This window comes from Eriocheir sinensis, chromosome 45 (genome assembly GCF_024679095.1).
Source record: "Eriocheir sinensis breed Jianghai 21 chromosome 45, ASM2467909v1, whole genome shotgun sequence".
NCBI lineage: Eukaryota > Metazoa > Arthropoda > Malacostraca > Decapoda > Varunidae > Eriocheir > Eriocheir sinensis.
In genome coordinates this window covers 11,390,157-11,409,056 of record NC_066553.1, presented here as the reverse complement: position 1 = coordinate 11,409,056, position 18,900 = coordinate 11,390,157, and the positions used below count along the sequence as shown (strand labels likewise).

Sequence of the window (18,900 nt, the reverse complement as noted above, 5' to 3'; positions counted from 1 at the left end):
ATGCGGATGCGGAGGCGGAGGCGGATGTTCAGTTTATCACAACTACGGATGCGGATGCGGATGCGGATGTGAAAAAATATGCGGATGTTCCGCGGATGCGGATGCGGATGCGGATATCCGATACATCTCTAGTATACACCAACAACCAAGCCTCAGAACAAACGAAAACAACAGTACACAAGTTTTGGACAATAAGAGAAAAAAGAATGAAAGAAAGAGGAAAACAATAGACCCAGACAGTAGATACGTCAGGGAGTGCCGTTACAAAGGCAAAACTCCCGACCGACTACTACTACTACTACTCTATTCTTTCGAAACCCACGAGAAGTTAATCAAGACAAGGAGAGGGTGTTCCCCGGCTGCCTGGGACGTGACGGGAGAGCCAAAGAGGTAGAGTTATTAACACATGCAGCCGTGAACACTTTTTGAAGCGGCGCTGTGGGATTACTTGTGTGAGGAGAGGAAGGAAGGTGAGGCCAAAAGGGTGCTATGTGTGTCTTCCTCATAGGTAAGGGGGCTTCGTGGTGCAGTGGTTAGCACACTCAGCTCACAACCGAGAGAGTGGAAAAATATGGGCGGCTTTTCCGATACCCTACGCCCCTGTCCACCCAGCAGTGAATGGGTACCAGGTATTAATCGGGGGTTGTGTCCCGTCTCCTGGGGTCTGTTCCCTTCTCCTATAATTCCTTCCCCTTCTGTCTCTCCGGCATATGACCACAGATGTTGTGTCCCGTCTCCTGGGGTCTGTTCCCTTCTCCTATAATTCCTTCCCCTTCTGTCTCTCCGGCATATGACCACAGATGTTGTGTCCCGTCTCCTGGGGTCTGTTCCCTTCTCCTATAATTCCTTCCCCTTCTGTCTCTCCTGCATATGACCACAGATGTTGCGCCGACTAAACAAAACTTTCCTTTTCTCAGGGGTAACAATGGATAACACTCACTAGTTTGGTTAGGGCTTAATTAAAGTGTGGAATGGTGGAGTTTGTGTTTCCCCGTGTGGGTGGGTGCTACTTATTTCCCTGTGTGCATGTTAGTTTAACCCGATAGCAGCGGGGATCATGTTTCTTAATGGTCCCCCCAAACAAGAAAAATGAGAAAAAATCACCCCTCACACAAACCATTTCAAAATATATATCAAAGCATTTGTGATCAGATTATGTATCATTTATATTGGGTGGCTTATGAATAGGCACGAACTCAGCGCAAATTTTTTGGACTCCCACATCTCAAAAAGTACTGGTTCAATCTTCCTCAGGTTTTGACAGTAGGTAGACATACATGTGAACTATGTAGTATCCAAAATTTAGCCATCTATGTGCAGCATTTTTTGAGTTATGGCCAAAAAACGGGGATCAATAATAAGTAAGCAAAAAATTATTAATATGCAATTATTTTGATAAGTTGGGAGACACCACCAAGCCTGTGCTCTGCCATGCTGTGTTATCTTAAGCCTAAATAGCCCTATCTTGACTTAGTGAAAAGTAACAAACTCGGTGCAACAAAATTTGGACACCATATCTCAAAAAGTACTGGTTCAATCTTCCTCAGGTTTTGACAGTAGGTAGACATACATATAAACTATATAGTATCCAAAATTTAGCCCTCTGTGTGCAGCATTTTTTGAGTTATGGCCGAAAAATGGGGATCAATAATAAATGTGAAAAAATTATTAATATGCAATTATTTTGTTAAGTTGGGAGACACCACCAAGCCTGTGCTCTGCCATGCCGCGTTATCTTGCCCAAATAGCCCTATCTTGACTTAGTGAATAGTAACGAACTCGGCGCACGAACTCAGTGCAAAAAAGTTTGGACTCCCATATCTCAAAAAGGGCTGGTTCAATCTTCTTTAAGTTTTGACAGTAGGTAGACATACATGTAAACTATATAGTATCCAAAAATTTAGCTGTCTGTGTGCAGTATTTTTTGAGCTATGGCCAAAAAAAAGGGAACAATAATAAGTAAGCGAAAAATTATTAATATGCAAGTATTTTGATAAGTTGGGAGACACCACCAAGCCTGTGCTCAACCATGCCATGTTATCTTGCCCAAATAGCCCAATCTTGACTTAGTGAATGGGCACAAACTCGGCGCAAATTTTTTTGGATTCCCATATCTCAAAAAGTTCTGGTTCAATTTTCCTCAAGTTTTGACAGTAGGTAGACATACATATGAACTATATAGTATCCAAAATTTAGCCCTCTCTGTGCAGGATTTTTTAAGTTATGGGCGAAAAACTGGGATCAATAATGCGGCGCTATCTAGTTACCGGTGAAATTTGCCATGTCTGTAGTAGTAGTAACGGTTATAGTAGTAGAAGTGGTTGGTTTTCTTTCTCTTTGTTTTGCTTTCTTTATTTATTTCCTTCCCTCTTTCTTCCTTTATTTTTCATTCTTCTTCTCTCTTTCTCTCCTTTCCTATTTGTTGATTTGTCTTTTTATTTATTTTTTTATTTTTTATTTTTACAGCAAAGGAGACAGCACAAGGGCACTAAAAAAGGAAACAATAAAAAAGCCTGCTACTCGATGTATTGAATATGTGTTATATGATATGTTAACCCAGTAGCAGCGAGGATGATGTTTCTTAATGGTCCCTCCAAGCAAGAAAACGGAGAAAAAATCATCACTCACACAAACCATTTCATAATATATAGCAAAGTATTTGTGATCAGATTATGTATCATCTATTTTGGGGGTTTTATATCAGGGCACAAATTTGGCCCGTCGCTGCTTCACGGTAAGGCCACAAATTTGGCCCGTCGCTGCTACCGGGTTATGGGCAGGATAAGGTAAACCTGTAAACCAGCAACATATTCCCTATTAAGTCCAACAGTGCTGGACCTGTGATTGTGGTTAGGCTGTGTTTACAGAATACTGTAGAGTACCTTTGGTTCCTAACATGCTTTTTTTTTTTTTTTTGTGTGTGTGTGTGTGTGTGTGTGTGTGTGTGTGTGTGCTGGCCCATATCACCGATAGGCTTTCTTGAGGGGCCTGCTGGATGGTAGTCGGGCCCCTCCCGTCATGGCGCAGGCAAGTGTTTTATTGTGCCGCCAGGTTTTGTTGCCACATGCTGCCCCCCGGAGCTCGTTCTTGATTCACTTGGATAGTTTCTTCTAGAGTTTGGGTTGATGGATGGTCTTCAGGACAGCATGTGGGTAGTCTTAAGCTCAATTTGGTGCTAACTTTAACCCGTCCGCTGCGATTGGCACGGATTTCGCCTTCACTGGTAGCCTGGTAACATTATAGTCCCAAGTTTTTCTCTGCCTCTGTGGTGGATAGTGGAGTGTTTCCCATGTGGTGTCGGTGTGCTGGATATCCCCTCCCAAGGTGCAGGACTTTACATTTTTTTTCATTGAATTGTAGCAGCCACTTTTTGATCCATTCCTGTAGCTTGGTGATGTCTTCTTGTAGGAAATCCGCAGCCAAGGGGATAAATTTATTAGTTTTCTATTTATTTATTATGTATTCATTTTTGGGCATTTTCATTAAGTGAAAAATTTCAGAAACATAATAATGAGCTAAGCACATAAGAAAATGAGCTGTGACCACTTCAAATATACATGATTACTACACATCAGTACTTTTCAATACAGTAAATGATTTTGTTCCTCCATTAAGTTTTGATAACTGGTGGTTTTCTCTAAAGATCTGGTTCAAGTGGTTATGAGTATCAGGCTTTTTTTTTTTTTACATTTGTTACCTTTTTTTGTATGCCCTTGAACTGACTCCTCTGCTGTAAAAAAAAAAAAACTAATAATTTGCTGTCCTAGAGCCTTTCTTTGAGCTTAATAGGAAAAAAATGCGTCATAGTTATAAGGTTTGCCGCAGCAGCTCGCTGGATAGGCGGGCAACACTCGTGCATAGTCAGTTAGTAGCGAACACCCAGTGCTTCAAGTAAGTAGTACCCCGCGCTACACTCCCTTGCTGTCGCTGATATTGCTTCATTGTTTCTTGCTTCTAATTCAGCGGTTCTTAACCCGGGGGTTGTGATGTCCTTGGAATGAGGTGAGTTGTTTTGAGGAATATTGGATTTTATTTGTATGTTGTAAGGTTTTCTGCATGTTATACCGTATCTACAACTTCTGTAATAAACTATAAGTGGGAAGAGTTTTACAAGCTGTAATAACTTGCTAATAAGGCAATGAAGTAGTCAAGACAATACATTATAATTTTACTGTATACACCAGCTTATAATTTTGCATTTAGTTAAACAAGGCTATTATTTTTGCATTCATGAACACTAGGCTATTCTTTAGCATTTAGGAATAATATGCTATTAATTTGAATTCATGAATACAAGGCTATTATTTTGCATTTAGGAATACCAAGCAATCATTTTGCATTGACGAATACAAAGCTATTATTTTGCATTTAGGAGACAAGGCTATTATTTTGCATTTAGGAAACTAGAAGGCTATTATGCATTTAGGAATACTAAACTATTATTTTGCATTTAGGAATACTAAGCTATTATTTTACATTGAGGAAATTAGGCTAGGAATACTAAGCTATTATTTTGCATTTAGGAATCTAGGCTATTATTTTGCATTTAGGAATACTAAACTATTATTTTGCATTTAGGAATCTAGGCTATTATTTTGCATTTAGGAATACTATACTATTATTTTGCATTTAGGAATACTAAGCTATTATTTTGCATTTAGGAATCTAGGCTATTATTTTGCATTTAGGAATACTAAACTATTATTTTGCATTTTGGAATCTAGGCTATTATTTTGCATTTAGAAATCTAGGCTATTATTTTGCATTTAGGAATACTAAACTATTATTTTGCATTTAGGAGACAAGGCTATTATTTTGCATTTAGGAAACTAGTAGGCTATTATGCATTTAGGAATACTAAACTATTATTTTGCATTTAGGAATACTAAGCTATTATTTTACATTGAGGAAATTAGGCTAGGAATACTAAGCTATTATTTTGCATTTAGGAATCTAGGCTATTATTTTGCATTTAGGAATACTAAACTATTATTTTGCATTTAGGAATCTAGGCTATTATTTTGCATTTAGGAATACTATACTATTATTTACCATTTAGGAATCCTAGGCTATTACGTATTTTGCATATATGAATAATAACTTATTATTATGCCATAGACTTCACAATCTCTTGACGGGAAACGGGGCGCGGGGCCGATTCGCAGGGGGCCGATTTTCAAAAATTTAAAATTTAAATATTTTCAAAACCAAAGCAGCTAGGGACCTGAAACTAAAACAGGCACCTCCCTTAGGCATATATGAGTCTCCATGAGCAGCGGTATCAAAAAATCAAAGTCAAAAGTTCCCTAATAAAATCCCGATTAATTGTTTTTATATAAGTATAACAAAACTTAAAAGGCTATAAAATCCTCAGATTTTACGCTAGATGCTAAACATCACCAAATGCAGAGATAATCACTTATATTTTCAGAATCAATAGCAATATTTAGCATATCTTATAAGTTTTTGCCGAAATAGCTACTTATTTTTTTTTATTTAGTGCAATTTTTACGTAAGTTTTAACATCTAATAAATCACTTAATTTTTACATTAGAAACTTAATACTTGAGGAAAGCATGCAGAAACATCTTAATTTTACTCAACAAAGCAAAATATTCATTTTCTATATACAATCACAACTTATTTTGGTTGAATTCGATGTCACTATTGCCGCCTTGCGTCTTGCGGCTATCTGGCCCTCGTCCTGAACAATCACTTTAGCCTTTTGTCTATGACTTGTGGGCCCCGGTCAGTTTCCTGGACTTGTACACGTCCCTGTTCCTCGCCGTCTCCTTCCTGCCCTCCTGCGATACTGCTCCTCTTCCTGCCGGTCGGCTGCTTCAAGCCTTGTTCTTCCTCGCTTCTGAGGTCACGTCCTTGGAAATTAGCACCGAAACAGTTGAAGAGGGACCTGCTGATGTGCGGCAAGATGGTGTTGGCCAGGTTGTGCCCTCCTGGCACCTGTACCCCTGCAAGGTCGGGTCTGAGGCCGCCAGGAACTCCAGGAGGTGCCTGAACCCGTCCCCTGGCATGGCAAGGGAGAGGAACCTCAACCTGCGCTCCTTCTTGTCCTCCCTGCATCAGGGAGTCCCACAGCGACATCCGAAGGACGCCATGTGGGCCATTGGGAGATGGCCGCTTCAGGACCGCCCGGCCGTCTCCAGCTCTCCCCTGTCGACCAGCTCGACCAGAGCGTCGAACATCACAGAGGGCGGGTCGCCCTCTCGAGCTCCACGGTAATCTTCATCTCCTCCTGCTGGGCAAGCTCCTGCTTGCAGCACTTTCAACCCAGAGGAGTTGGCCTGGACCTTCCTGGCCAGGTAGCCGCGAGTTGCCGATGGCGAGCAACTCAACTCCGTCGGCGGGTCCGGCTGGTCGTCGCCAGCTCCCTGGCAAGCTGGGCCAAGATCACCTCGTCGTCCTCCTTCTCCTCTGCCTTGGCCCGGTCCAGGTCGGCCTGCACGTCCCGGGAAGAACCCGACGAGCTTCAGCAAATGCAGGCGCTGGGCCAACCTGTTGCTCACCATGAAGTTCTGCACGCCGTCCAGTAGTTGGCGCCGCACATGGTGCGGCGCTGCCGAAAGAGTGCTCAGTCGGGTCAGAGTTGGCCTTCCCCATGCACACATACTCGACCCGTAGGGCGGTGAACAGCCCCTCACTACCACACTGCACTGAACACACCACTGCACTGCACACAACACTGAGTCACTGCACTGATGGCGTGAAATGCGGCTCCTCCACAGTTTACTCCACGGGTCGCGGCGTCCTCTCATATCTTGTGTCTCCTCCGTCACTTCCACTCGATCCACTGCCTTCTGTGTCTTCTTGTATCGTCCTCTGGATCCTTGCAGTTGTGGGGAAGGGTACAGAGACGATGAATAACTGTAGGTCCTTTACTTGGAGAGTAAACAGAGGCAGGACAGCGATAATCCTTTACAGAGGGAAGTGCCCAGCTGACTGCGTGCCTAAGGCGAGTTAGGCGACGAACTGAGCTGAGTTGCCATGTAGGCACTAACTAAATGTACATTTCTTGTTTCCTAATACGTAAAACTGTGGACTTTACTATCCTACAGTTATCATTCATTTCGTAAAGATTTCAACCTAAAGTTACGCAAATTTGCCATTTTTACACAACGTTTTCAAAGTGCTGCATGGTGCTATTTTATATAAGTTACCTTGAATCCTCGACCAAATCACTCTAGAGACACTCCTGCCTGCTTGTATGCACTAAAACTTGAAGATTTCGTCCTGTTTCCACTTAAATTGAGGAGTAGAAGCATGAGTGTGTTTGAGTTGTCGCAGTGAAAGTCGCCATAACACCCCTTACCTTGAAGCCAGCGCCAAGACTGAAGAGATTTCCCGTCAACTAGTTGTGAAGTCTATGATTATGCATATAAGAAAACTAAGCTATTATTTTGCAGTAGCTTTTTTTCTTATGAGAAATAATTCTCTCTCTCTCTCTCTCTCTCTCTCTCTCTCTCTCTCTCTCTCTCTCTCTATCTCTCTCTCTCCAATTAACATGACATTTATTGCATCTTTTTATTCAGATTGACTGACAGAGAGAGAGAGAGAGAGAGAGAGAGAGAGAGAGAGAGAGAGAGAGAGAGAAAACATGGATTGCATGGCAACTCTGTTGGTCAGGGTTGGAAGGTCCAGGTTGTGTGTGGGTCTTAGGGCCGCTTTCACAGTCACTTTTTTGTTTGTTATGATCGCTACCAATGATGGCTATCGACGCTTTAATTTTCCACGTGAAACTTGCCTATGGGGTAGTGGCGGCTGCAGAGGAAGGGAGAGGTTTTGAGAGTGTGGCAAGGTGGGCTAGGCTAACCACAGCCGCCACTACCCCACCGCCAGTTTTATGTGGAAATACTATAGTGGTGATAACAGCCATTGGTAACGATCAAAACAAACAAAATGACTGTGAAAGCAGCCCTTAGTATGGGGGTTGTAGGTGGTCGACCTTAAATAATCTTTTAACCCGGTAGCAGCGACGGGCCAAATTTGTGGCTTTACCATGTAGCAGCGAGAGGCCAAATTTGTGCCATGATATAAACCCCCCAAAATAGGTGATACATAATCTGATCACAAATGCTTTGATGTATATTATAAAATGGTTTGTGTGAGGGGTGATTTTTTTCTCATTTTTCTCGCTTTGAGGGACCATTAACCCGTGGGCTTCGGCTATGGGAAAGCCGAGAAGTGGCCGAGAAAGGACAAAATTACACTGCATTTTGAGACTAAGAAAACAGCATGGAACGTACATCAGAGTACTCATCTCTTAACTATAAATACGTTAAAAATATTTACTTATAATCAAACTCCATTCTTTTTGGGTGGTGTTTGTTACAAAATAAATAGTCTTATGACGCGTGGCATCAAGCCGAGAGTTGCTTGTTGTCTTATATAGAGAATATGACAAGTGATTACTGTATGGATAGCTAATTCAGTATGCCATAACCTTACAGCACCACCTATGACAAAAAAAGGCCACCTCAATATCACTTACCCACCACAATTAACCAGGGCATTCATGGTGGGTTGCGCTATGCCACCACCGCCTACAATTAGCTGGAATTATGGGTTTTATGGCCAGCCCTTTTTAGGGTCCACCGTACAACAGCCACAACTCGTGAAAGCCCTGAAAAGGGTCTGTCTATGGTTTAATAGGTCATATATAAATAAACAAAGAAATTAAGATAAGTTACTGTTTAGCCCGGTAGCAGCGACGGGCCAAATTTTTGGGTTTTCTGTGCAGCAGCAATGGGCCAAATTTGTGGCTTTTCTGTGCAGCAGCGATGGGCCAAATTTGTGGTTTTATGTGCAGCAGCCAAGGGCCAAATTTGTGGCTTTTCTGTGCAGCGATGGGCCAAATTTGTGGGTTTTTCAGCAGCGACGGGCCAAATTTGGTTTTCTGCAGCAGCAGACGGGCCAAATTTGTGGGTTTTCTGTGCAGCAACAAGGCAAATTGGCTTTTCTGTGCAGCAGCGATGGGCCAAATTTGTGGCTTTACCGTGTAGCAGTGACAGGCCAAATTTGTGCCATGAAATAACCCCCCCAAAATAGATGATACATAATGTGATCAAAAATGTTATTATATATATTATGAAATGGTTTGTGTGAGTGATGATTTTTTCTCATTTTCTCACTTGGAGGACCATTAAGAAACATGATCCCCACTGCTACCGGGTTAATAAAAAGATATCTGTTATTAGGTACATAGATATGTATATATTTTTTTATTGCAATGAAAATACGAACTACGCATGTCAGGGCAAAAAAATGATCTTTGATTTTCTCATATATGATTATCATTTCTTATATCTAAGATATATTATCCTGTTTCTTGATGTTTATGCCTTCAGATTGTGCTTAGTGTTTGTGAAGATTATAAGACTTCATTACTTCCTATTGTAAACCAAATTGTCGAGTCCGTTTGGCGGAGGTTCTCGGTCCATTTCTCCCCTCTGCTCTGTTACACAGTCCACCACCTATCTCTTCCTCTCATATGTTACCTTTACCTTACATATGAGAGGAAAGAGATAGGTGTTGGAGTGTGTGGCAGAGGGAGGAAAGGACTATGGAGCCTACACCCAGACAGACTTGACAGTTTGGTTTCACTGTAGTGTTGTCTCCAGTGTTGAAAGATTTGAATTTGTTTCAGGATAGCCGGCGTGTGGGATGGGTTGAGGGTCCAACATTGCCTCTTTCGTGTTCAAGCCGCCTGGCGCTCTCGTCTCATCACTGGGTGAGTTGAGAAGTAGTTCTTATATACTCTATTGTGCAGCAATAGCTGACTATTCACAGATTTCTTAACCTGTCTGCTGCGATTGGAACTAATTTGGCCTTCACTGATAGCCTGGTAACATATATTCTCTTGTCTTTCTCTGCCTCTGTGGTGGATAATGGAGTGTTTCCCATGTGGCATTGGTATGCTGGATATACCCTCCTAAGGTGCATGACTTTACATTTTTCTTCATTGAATTATAGCAGCCACTTTTTGATCCATTCCTGTTGCTTGGTGATGTCTTCTTGTAGGAAATCGCAGTCAACAGGTTAACTAGACTTGAAGTGCATGGGCCGGGTTGGCTCACTCCACATATGCCTTGTCTACTACATTTATTTATACGTTTCTGTGTTGCATCATGTAAGTGGATGAAGCCCTTTTTTCCTGATAGACGGGGGCTTCGTGGTGCAGTGGTAAGCACACTCGGCTCACAACCGAGAGGGCCCAAGTTTGATTCCCGGGCGGAGTGGAAAAATTTGGGCGGCTGTTCCAATACCCTACGCCTCTGTTCACCCAGCAGTGAATGGGTACCAGGTATTAATCGGGGGTTGTGTCCCGTCTCCTGGGGTCTGTTCCCTTCTATAATTCATTCTCCTTCTGTCTCTCCAGCATATGACCACATATGTTGCACCGACTAAACGAAACTTTCCAACTTTTCCTGATAGATTTTGATTTGTTTTTAAAAGATTTTGATTTGTTTTCAATGTGTGCCGTCTGTTTCCCTCAGAAATCATAAGAAAAACTTTGTTATGTGGTAAAAACAAAACTAGTCACTGGAGATCAACAAATATTAGATTATGTATTTTAACCCCGTAGCAGCGACGGGCCAAATTTGTGCCATGATAAAGACCCACAAAATAGATGATACATAATCTGATCACAAATGCTTTGATATATATTATGAAATGGTTTGTGTGCGTGATGATTTTTCCTCATTTTTCTCGCTTAGAGGGACCACTAAGAAACATGATCCCCGCTGCTACTGGGTTTAATTTAGTATTCTTCCACCTTTATTTCTTATGTGTCGTTGTTGTCCTTTTCTGTCTCTGTCTTCCTCCTCCTCTTCTTCTCCCTCCTCCTTGTGTTCTGCTTTCCAGTCTTCTAAGAACCTGCCATTCTCTTCTTCCTCCTCCTCCTCCTTGTGTTCTGCTTTCCAGTCTTCTAAGAACCTGCCATTCTCTTCTTCCTCCTCCTCCTCCTTGTGTTCTGCTTTCCAGTCTTCTAAGAGCCTGCCATTCTCTTCTTCCTCCTCCTCCTTTTGTTCTGCTTTCCAGTCTTCTAAGAACCTGCCATTCTCTTCTTCTTCCTCCTCCTCCTTGTGTTCTGCTTTCCAATCTTCTAAGAACCTGCCATTCTCTTCTTCCTCCTCCTCCTTTTGTTCTGCTGTCCAGTCTTCTAAGAACCTGCCATTCTCTTCTTCCTCCTCCTCCTTGTGTTCTGCTTTCCAGTCTTCTAAGAACCTGCCATTCTCTTCTTCCTCTTCCTCCTCCTTGTGTTCTGCTTTCCAATCTTCTAAGAACCTGCCATTCTCTTCTTCCTCTTCCTCCTCCTCCTTGTGTTCTGCTTTCCAATCTTCTAAGAACCTGCCATTCTCTTCTTCCTCTTCCTCCTCCTCCTTGTGTTCTGCTTTCCAATCTTCTAAGAACCTGCCATTCTCTTCTTCCTCCTCCTCCTTGTGTTCTGCTTTCCAGTCTTCTAAGAGCCTGCCATTCTCTTCTTCCTCCTCCTCCTCCTTTTGTTCTGCTTTCCAGTCTTCTAAGAACCTGCCATTCTCTTCTTCCTCCTCCTCCTCCTCCTTTTGTTCTGCTTTCCAGTCTTCTAAGAACCTGCCATTCTCTTCTTCTTCCTCCTCCTCCTTGTGTTCTGCTTTCCAGTCTTCTAAGAACATGCCATTCTCTTCTTCCTCCTCCTCCTTGTGTTCTGCTTTCCAGTCTTCTAAGAACATGCCATTCTCTTCTTCCTCCTCCTCCTTGTGTTCTGCTTTCCAATCTTCTAAGAACCTGCCATTCTCTTCTTCCTCCTCCTCCTTGTGTTCTGCTTTCCAATCTTCTAAGAACCTGCCTTACATTTCCTCTTGTAGCGCCTCTCTCACTTCCCTCTCCATCATTCACTGCCCGCCTGCTGTCCTTCCTTCATTTCACTCGTAATACACCAGGTATTCGTTATATGCGAGGGATACGTTCTGCAAAAAGCTCGCATAATGTGAATTCGCATATATTGAACCTATCATCCCATTAATTATAGGGGGTTATGTTCCACGACACGTTTTTGAACCCTCTAACTATTTATTCCAGCACCGTTTCACAATAATAAAGCACTAAAGATTGCTTCCGGGGAGACACACCCAAAGTCTACGATTTAAGCTGATAATTAGCTGCCTGAGGATTAACTTTAGGATCAGAGGGAGGAAAAGGTTAATTATAGGCGAGGAAAGTGCGGGAAAACATTTGCACCCGCCGCCCTCTAGGGTGACTCGGCCACCATACCTCACCAACCAGTCACACCAGCGCCACTACTCGCATAGTAGCAAATTTTTCTTGCATAAAACGAATACTTGGCACATTTAGGTTAGTCGCATATTTCGAACTCGCATATATCGAATACCCGGTGTATTTCCTTTTCCTCATGCCCTCATATTCTGCTCTCTATTTCCCTCTCCCTCCCTCTTCTGTGAATTGCTTTCCTCGGCATCAGCTTCAATATGTGCACCCTACATCTCCACACAAGACGTGGATTCAGTATGTTTTTTGGCCAGTAGGAGGCACTGTGATTAGTGTGTTTGTAAAGAATAATAGTCTTCTTTTGTAGTGCGGCGACTATGCCTGATGAACGGGCCTCTCCCATCACGCTGGTCAAGGGTTCAATCCCTGGCAGCCGGTGAATACCCTCTCCTTATCCTGATTAATTTCTCGTGTGTTTCGATACACACAGAGGACGTGTGGGAAAATATAAAAAAGAGAAAATAAACTCCCGGGGCATAACACTTTTTCTTGGACAAATCATTGAATAAACAACAGTATCATAATATGAAAATACATTCATATTTTGTACGACAACTGTGGCCAAGCGCTTGAAGCCGCCACCAAACCAACACTGCCTGTGTATACCTGCACCAGTAATCAACCGTGTAGCAGCGACGGGCCAAATTTGTGGCTTTACCGTGTAGCAGTGACGGGCCAAATTTGTGGCTTTACCGTGTAGCAGTGACGGGCCAAATTTGTGCCATGATATAAACCCTCCAAAATAGATGATAAATAATCTGATCACAAATGCTTTGATATATATTATGGAATGGTTTGTGTGAGGGGTGATTTTTTCTCTTTTTTCTCGCCTGGAGAGACCATTAAGAAACATGGACCCCATTGCTTCCGGGTTGAGGGCCTGCTTTGCATGACATTCTTCATTCAGGGTGTGGGTGCTTTTCCCTAGTCATTGTAAGTGGTTTGGGTGTGCTTAGGGGGGGCTTCATGGTGCAGTGGTTAGCACACTCGACTCACAACCAAGAGAGCCTGGGTTCAATTCCTGGGCGGAGTGGAAAAATTTGGGTGGCTTTTCTGATACCCTACGCCCCTGTCAACCCAGCAGTGAATGGGTACCAGATATTAATCGGGGGTTGTGTCCTGTCTCCTGGGGTCTTTTCCCTTCTCCTATAATTCCTTCTCCTTCTGTCTCTCTCCGGCATGTGACCACAGATGTTGCACCGACTAAACCAAACTTCCGAACTTTTCCCGCACAAAGCCACATGCTGGTTTTGTACCTGGCAGTGGCCTGAGCCATGTTGCTGCTACAAGATTCATTGAATAGCATATTTTTATAATGTAACGCAGGTGATGTTACTTTGCTGACTTTTTTGAGCTTTCATATTTGTGTATTTACGTATATTTCATGGAGGCATCATCATCATCATCATTGTTTAACGTCCATTTATTCCCTATGGTGGGGTTGGACGGGACATGAGCCTCCTCCACTGTTGCCGGTCCATAGCCATTTCTTCCGTGATGTTCAGCCTCCTCATATCTTCCTCCACCACCTTTCTCCACGTCTTCCTTGGCCTTCCTGGAGGCATGACATACATTATTACTTTCAGTTTTACAAGTGTCAGATTTTGTGAGCGTTTTTTACGCTAGAATTTTACTCAATTATGTAAATCAGAAACCACAGAAATATAACCCAAGTGTGTATGAATGAATGCAATGATAAGCACATACTTTGATTTCACTCCAGAATGTTTCATGGGTCATATATAAATATACAAAGAAATTAAAATAAGTTAATGTTTAGCGGTAGCGACAGGCCAAATTTGTGGCTTTACCGTGTAGCAGCGACGGGCAAATTTGTGCCATGATATAAACCCCAAAATTGATGATACATAATCTGATCACAAATGCTTTGATATATATTATGAAATGGTTTGTGTGAGGGTGATTTTTCTCATTTTTCTCGCTTGGAGGGACCATTAAGAAACATGATCCCCGCTGCTACCGGGTTAGGCCCACTACCCTCGCTTGAGACACAAAAACAGTTCCTCCACCAAGTTTGTTCCTCTCGTTGTGTGACGATGGGTGTGTCAAGTGTTGGCTGCTTATGGTTATGACAGGTAACTCTCGATTTACGCGAGTATTGTGTCCTTGAAGAGGTGGCGTAAATCAAAAACAATGTAAATCAAACAAGAGGTAGGTTCGTACCTTTATTGCCTACTGTATCACTCTGACTCCTCTCCCTCTCGTGGTTCCTCCTCTGGCTGCCCTTCCCCTCGTGGTAGCACAGCAGCGAGGGTATTGTTGTTGTTGTTGAGTAGCGTGGGTACTGTATTGTTGTTCAAATGGCGCGCGGGAAGAACTGAGCTCAGGTGTGTGGCCGCGGCACCGTGTGAGTCTAGGTGCGTGAGACATCTGGTGGCCACCCCATAAAATATCGCGTATAAGTGAAAAATACGTGTAAATTGGTGCATTGGTGAGAAACACCCTACCATTCAGTTATTACAAGCTAAATACTCGCGACAAAGCTTACACCGTTCTTGCATCTTTCATACTCTCCTGCCGCATATATAGCTAGAACCATTTTTCCAATAGTTTCCACGAAGACTAATATTTAATCTGGCAAGTACCGAACAGAATCTAGTTTGTAGAACTCGTGGTAAAAGATATTTGACCCTAAAATACTATTGTTGTCCGGAATCCCCGACGGCAGCACTGCCGTCTCATCTGTCTCTAAGGCTAAACTCTTCGCTCAAACTTTCTGTAAGAACTCGATCTTGGATGATTCTGGGCATATTCCTCCTACTCATCCCCCCTCTGACTCCCTTATGCCTGTTATTAAGATTCTTCCTAATGATGTTTTCTATGCCCTCTCTGGCCTCAACTCTCAGAAGGCTTATGGACCTGATGGAGTGCCTCCTATTGTCCTTAAACACTGTGCTTCTGTGCTGACACCCTGCCTGGTCAAACTCTTTCGTCTCTGCCTATCAACATCTATCTTTCCTTCCTGCTGGAAGTATGCCTTTGTACAGCCTGTACCAAAAAAGGTGACGGCTCCAATCCTCAAACTACCAATAGCTTTACTTTCATGTAGGGTAGGCGGTGGCCGAACTGGTAGCGATTGGACCAACATTCGCCGTGTGATGGACAACGCGGGTTCGAATCCCCACGCTACCACTCGGATTTTTCAGTCACCGCCGAGTGGCTTAAAACTACCCACATGCTGTCCTGAAGACCACCCATCAACCCGGACTCTAGAGGAAGCCGTCCAAGCGAATCAAGAACGAGTTCCGGGGGGCAGCATGAGCCAATGCAAGATGGCGCCACTATAAACACTCGCCTGCGCCAGAACGGACCCCACCTGGAAGAAGCCTTGGGCCGACCATCAGGCCCCACCGGGAAGATGCTTACCGGTACAATAGGCAACAACGTAAAAAAAAAAAAATAAATAAATAAAAATCTAAAGCTTTTGAATCAATCCTTAACCGAAGATTCAACAGCACCTTTTCACACTAATCTTCTATCTGATCGCCAGTATGGATTCCACAAGGGGCGTTCTACTGGCGATCTTCTTACTCTCTTAACTGACTCTTGGTCATCCTCTCTTAGCAGTTTCGGTGAAACTTTCTCTGTTGCGCTAGACATATCGAAAGCTTTCGATAGAGTCTGGCACCAGTCTTTGCTTTCTAAACTGCCCTCTTTCGGATTCTATCCCTCTCTCTGTTCCTTAATCTCCAGTCTCCTTTCCGGCCGTTCTGTCTCTGCGGTGGTAGACGGTCACTGCTCTTCCCCTAAACCTATCAACAGTGGTGTTCCACAGGGCTCTGTCCTATCACCCACTCTCTTCCTGTCATTCATCAATGATCTGCTTTCCATAACAAACTGTCCTGTCCACTAAATGCATGACGACTCCACTCTGCATTATTCAACATCTTTCAGTAGAAGACCATCACAACAGGAAGTACGACTCCAGACTGGAGGCTGCAGAACGCTAACCTCAGACCTTTCTATCATTTCCGATTGGGGCAGAAGGAACCTTGTGTCCTTCAATGCCTCAAAAACTCAATTTCTCCACCTATCAACTCGACACAATCTTCCAAACACCTATCCCCTATTCTTCGACAACACTCAGCTGTCACCTTCAACACTAAACATCCTCGGTCTATCTTTAACTCAAAATCTCAACTGGAAACTTCATATCTCCTCTCTCGCTAAATCAGCTTCCTCGAGGTTGGGCGTTCTGTATCGTTTCCGCCAGCTCTTCTCCCCCGCGCAGTTGCTATCCATATATAGGGGTCTTGTCCAACCTCGTATGGAGTATGCATCTCATGTGTGGGGAGAGCTCGACCCACACAGCTCTTCTGGACTTAGTGGAGGCTAAGGCTATTCGTCTCATCAGCTCTCCTCCTCCTAATGATAGTCTTCTACCTCTTAAATTCTGCCGCGATGTTGCCTCAATTTCTATCTTCTATCTTTATTTCCACGCTGACTGCTCTTCTGAGCTTGCTAACTGCATGCCTCCCCCACTCCCGCGGCCCCGCTGCACACGACTTTCTACTCATGCTCATCCCTATACTGTCCAAACCCCTTATGCAAGAGTTAACCAGCATCTTCACTCTTTCATCCGTCATGCTGGTAAACTCTACAGCAATCTTCCTTCATCTGTATTTCCTCCTGCCTACGACTTGAACTCTTTCAAGAGGAGGGCATCAGGACACCTCTCCTTCCGAATCTGACCTTGCTTTCGGCCACCTCTTCTGATTCATTTTTTACGAGCAGCGATTGGCGGGCTTTTTTTTTATTATCGTTTTTTTGTGCCCTTGAGCTGCCTCCTTTGTTGTAAAAAAAAAAAAAAATGGGGGGGGTTAATTTGAGTCGCGGAAGGAAATCTGTTAGACATACGTTGCTGTATGGCCGTGACATTTCAGTTAGCATTCTGCCCTTGGTGCGTGAGGTACGTTTGTGTTTTTCCCATGCTTAACCCAGTAGCAGCGACGGGCCAAATTTGTGGCTTTACCGTGTACCAGCGATGGGCCAAATTTTTCACATGATATATAAACCCCCAAAAATAGATGATGCAAAAACTGATCACAAATGCGTTGATATCTATTATGAAATGGTTTGCGTGAGTAATGATTTTTTTCTCCTTTTTCTCGCTTAGAGGGGCCTTTAAGAAACATGATCCCCGCAGCTACTGGGTTAATTCCTGAACTGTTCCCAATTGGCTGGAATTCTGGATACGATAGTAATTATGACATATCAAGTATGACACAGGCAATAGGGCTTCCCAGGCAGGAACATTTCGGGGGACGTGTGAACTCCACGTGTGGCACAACTCAACACACTCAGCCAACACTGCCTGGCGCTGGTGCCTTCATTAGGGAAATGTAGCATTTTTTTAAAGTTTCACTTTTTTTTTGGAATGTTATTTTTGGGCAATATGTTAAGTTTATAGGTCATAGAATTATGAATGACCACTCCTCTGGACTCTTTTTAGGAGCAGTGAGTAGCGGCTTTTTTTTTCATTATTGTTTCCTTTTTTTGCCCTTGAACTGTCTCCTTTGCTGTTAAAAAATAAAATAATAAATAAAATAAAGCATGGAGGCAAATTGCCAAGCAGTGTACACTTGCTCCGCATCATGAGTCATAAGGTGTGTGAATATTACAGCCGTGTGGCATCATGTAAGAAACTACAGGGTCAAGAAATGGCAATGGCTGAGAGCTGTCGCCGGGCTGAGCATTACACATGCAAGCAACGGCTCAGAGCCGTGGCTGTACAGGTTAATGAATCCCACTTAAATTTGAGTACATTAACACCTAACAGTGAGTGGTGGAGGGTGTCGGTAAAGGCCAGTGTCCTGCAGTACTACAGGTGATGACGGTCACATATGAGGTGATTCACACACACAGTGATCATGCACGTCAACCCAGCCACCAGTGTTCAGTCCAGTACCGTGGTGTGCAGGTGTGTCGCTGAGGAGTCAGGGAGTGCACAAGTAGCTACGGCTTCTTACTGTGCAAATAAGTGGTCAGTATGAGTGAAAGGGGAAAAGTTGGGGTTCTGTAAGCACACTCCAATTAACCTACGTTATAATGAGTTGGCACAACAAAACTTTGCCTAGTGAACAGCTTCTCAGCAGTATAATTGTTTGTTAAGGGGGCTTGCCTGTACCTTGATAGAACATGTGACCTAACACATCTCCCACACACCAGGAAGGACTACTGGCCATGAGTGTAGCGTTGAGGAAGACTTGCTGCCCCCTCGCCCTCAAGGCTGGCCTGCAGCCTGAGTGGCCAGGAGCAGCGGAGCAGATTGTCACTGGTGTGAGGACCAAGGCCTGATGAGAAGGACCACCACCACCGTGCTGCTGCCTTCTCCAGCCATAAAGGAAAGGGAAAGGTTGAGTGTCAGGACTGTAGGACAATTTGATAGGGGAGAGGAAGTTCATCAGACACAGCCTTGCACACACTGGTTCAGGAAACCATGAGAGCCAGGAGTGTGAGAAAAGCCTCCTGGGAAGGGTGACTTTGACTAAGACACTCACTCCTTCTGCTGAAAGAAATCATGATTGTGCAGTTTAGGGGAAAGTTTCAGCAAGAAGGGTGAACTCAAGACACATAGCCTTTCACACACTGCTG

At 43.5% G+C, this 18,900-nt stretch overlaps 1 protein-coding gene and 1 long non-coding RNA gene across 3 annotated transcripts in view; one reads left to right on the top strand and one right to left on the bottom strand.

Moving 5' to 3' along the window:
- The window catches only part of LOC126980751 (zinc finger protein 431-like), a 145,224-nt gene that overhangs the window by 87,544 nt on the left and 38,780 nt on the right, over nt 1-18,900 (bottom strand). The gene's annotated exons all lie outside the window — the stretch shown is intronic.
- LOC126980754 (uncharacterized) lies at nt 399-18,769 on the top strand. Its single transcript, XR_007733503.1, has 3 exons — nt 399-470; nt 9,667-9,745; nt 18,475-18,769. It is a non-coding gene; the product is annotated as an uncharacterized LOC126980754 (long non-coding RNA).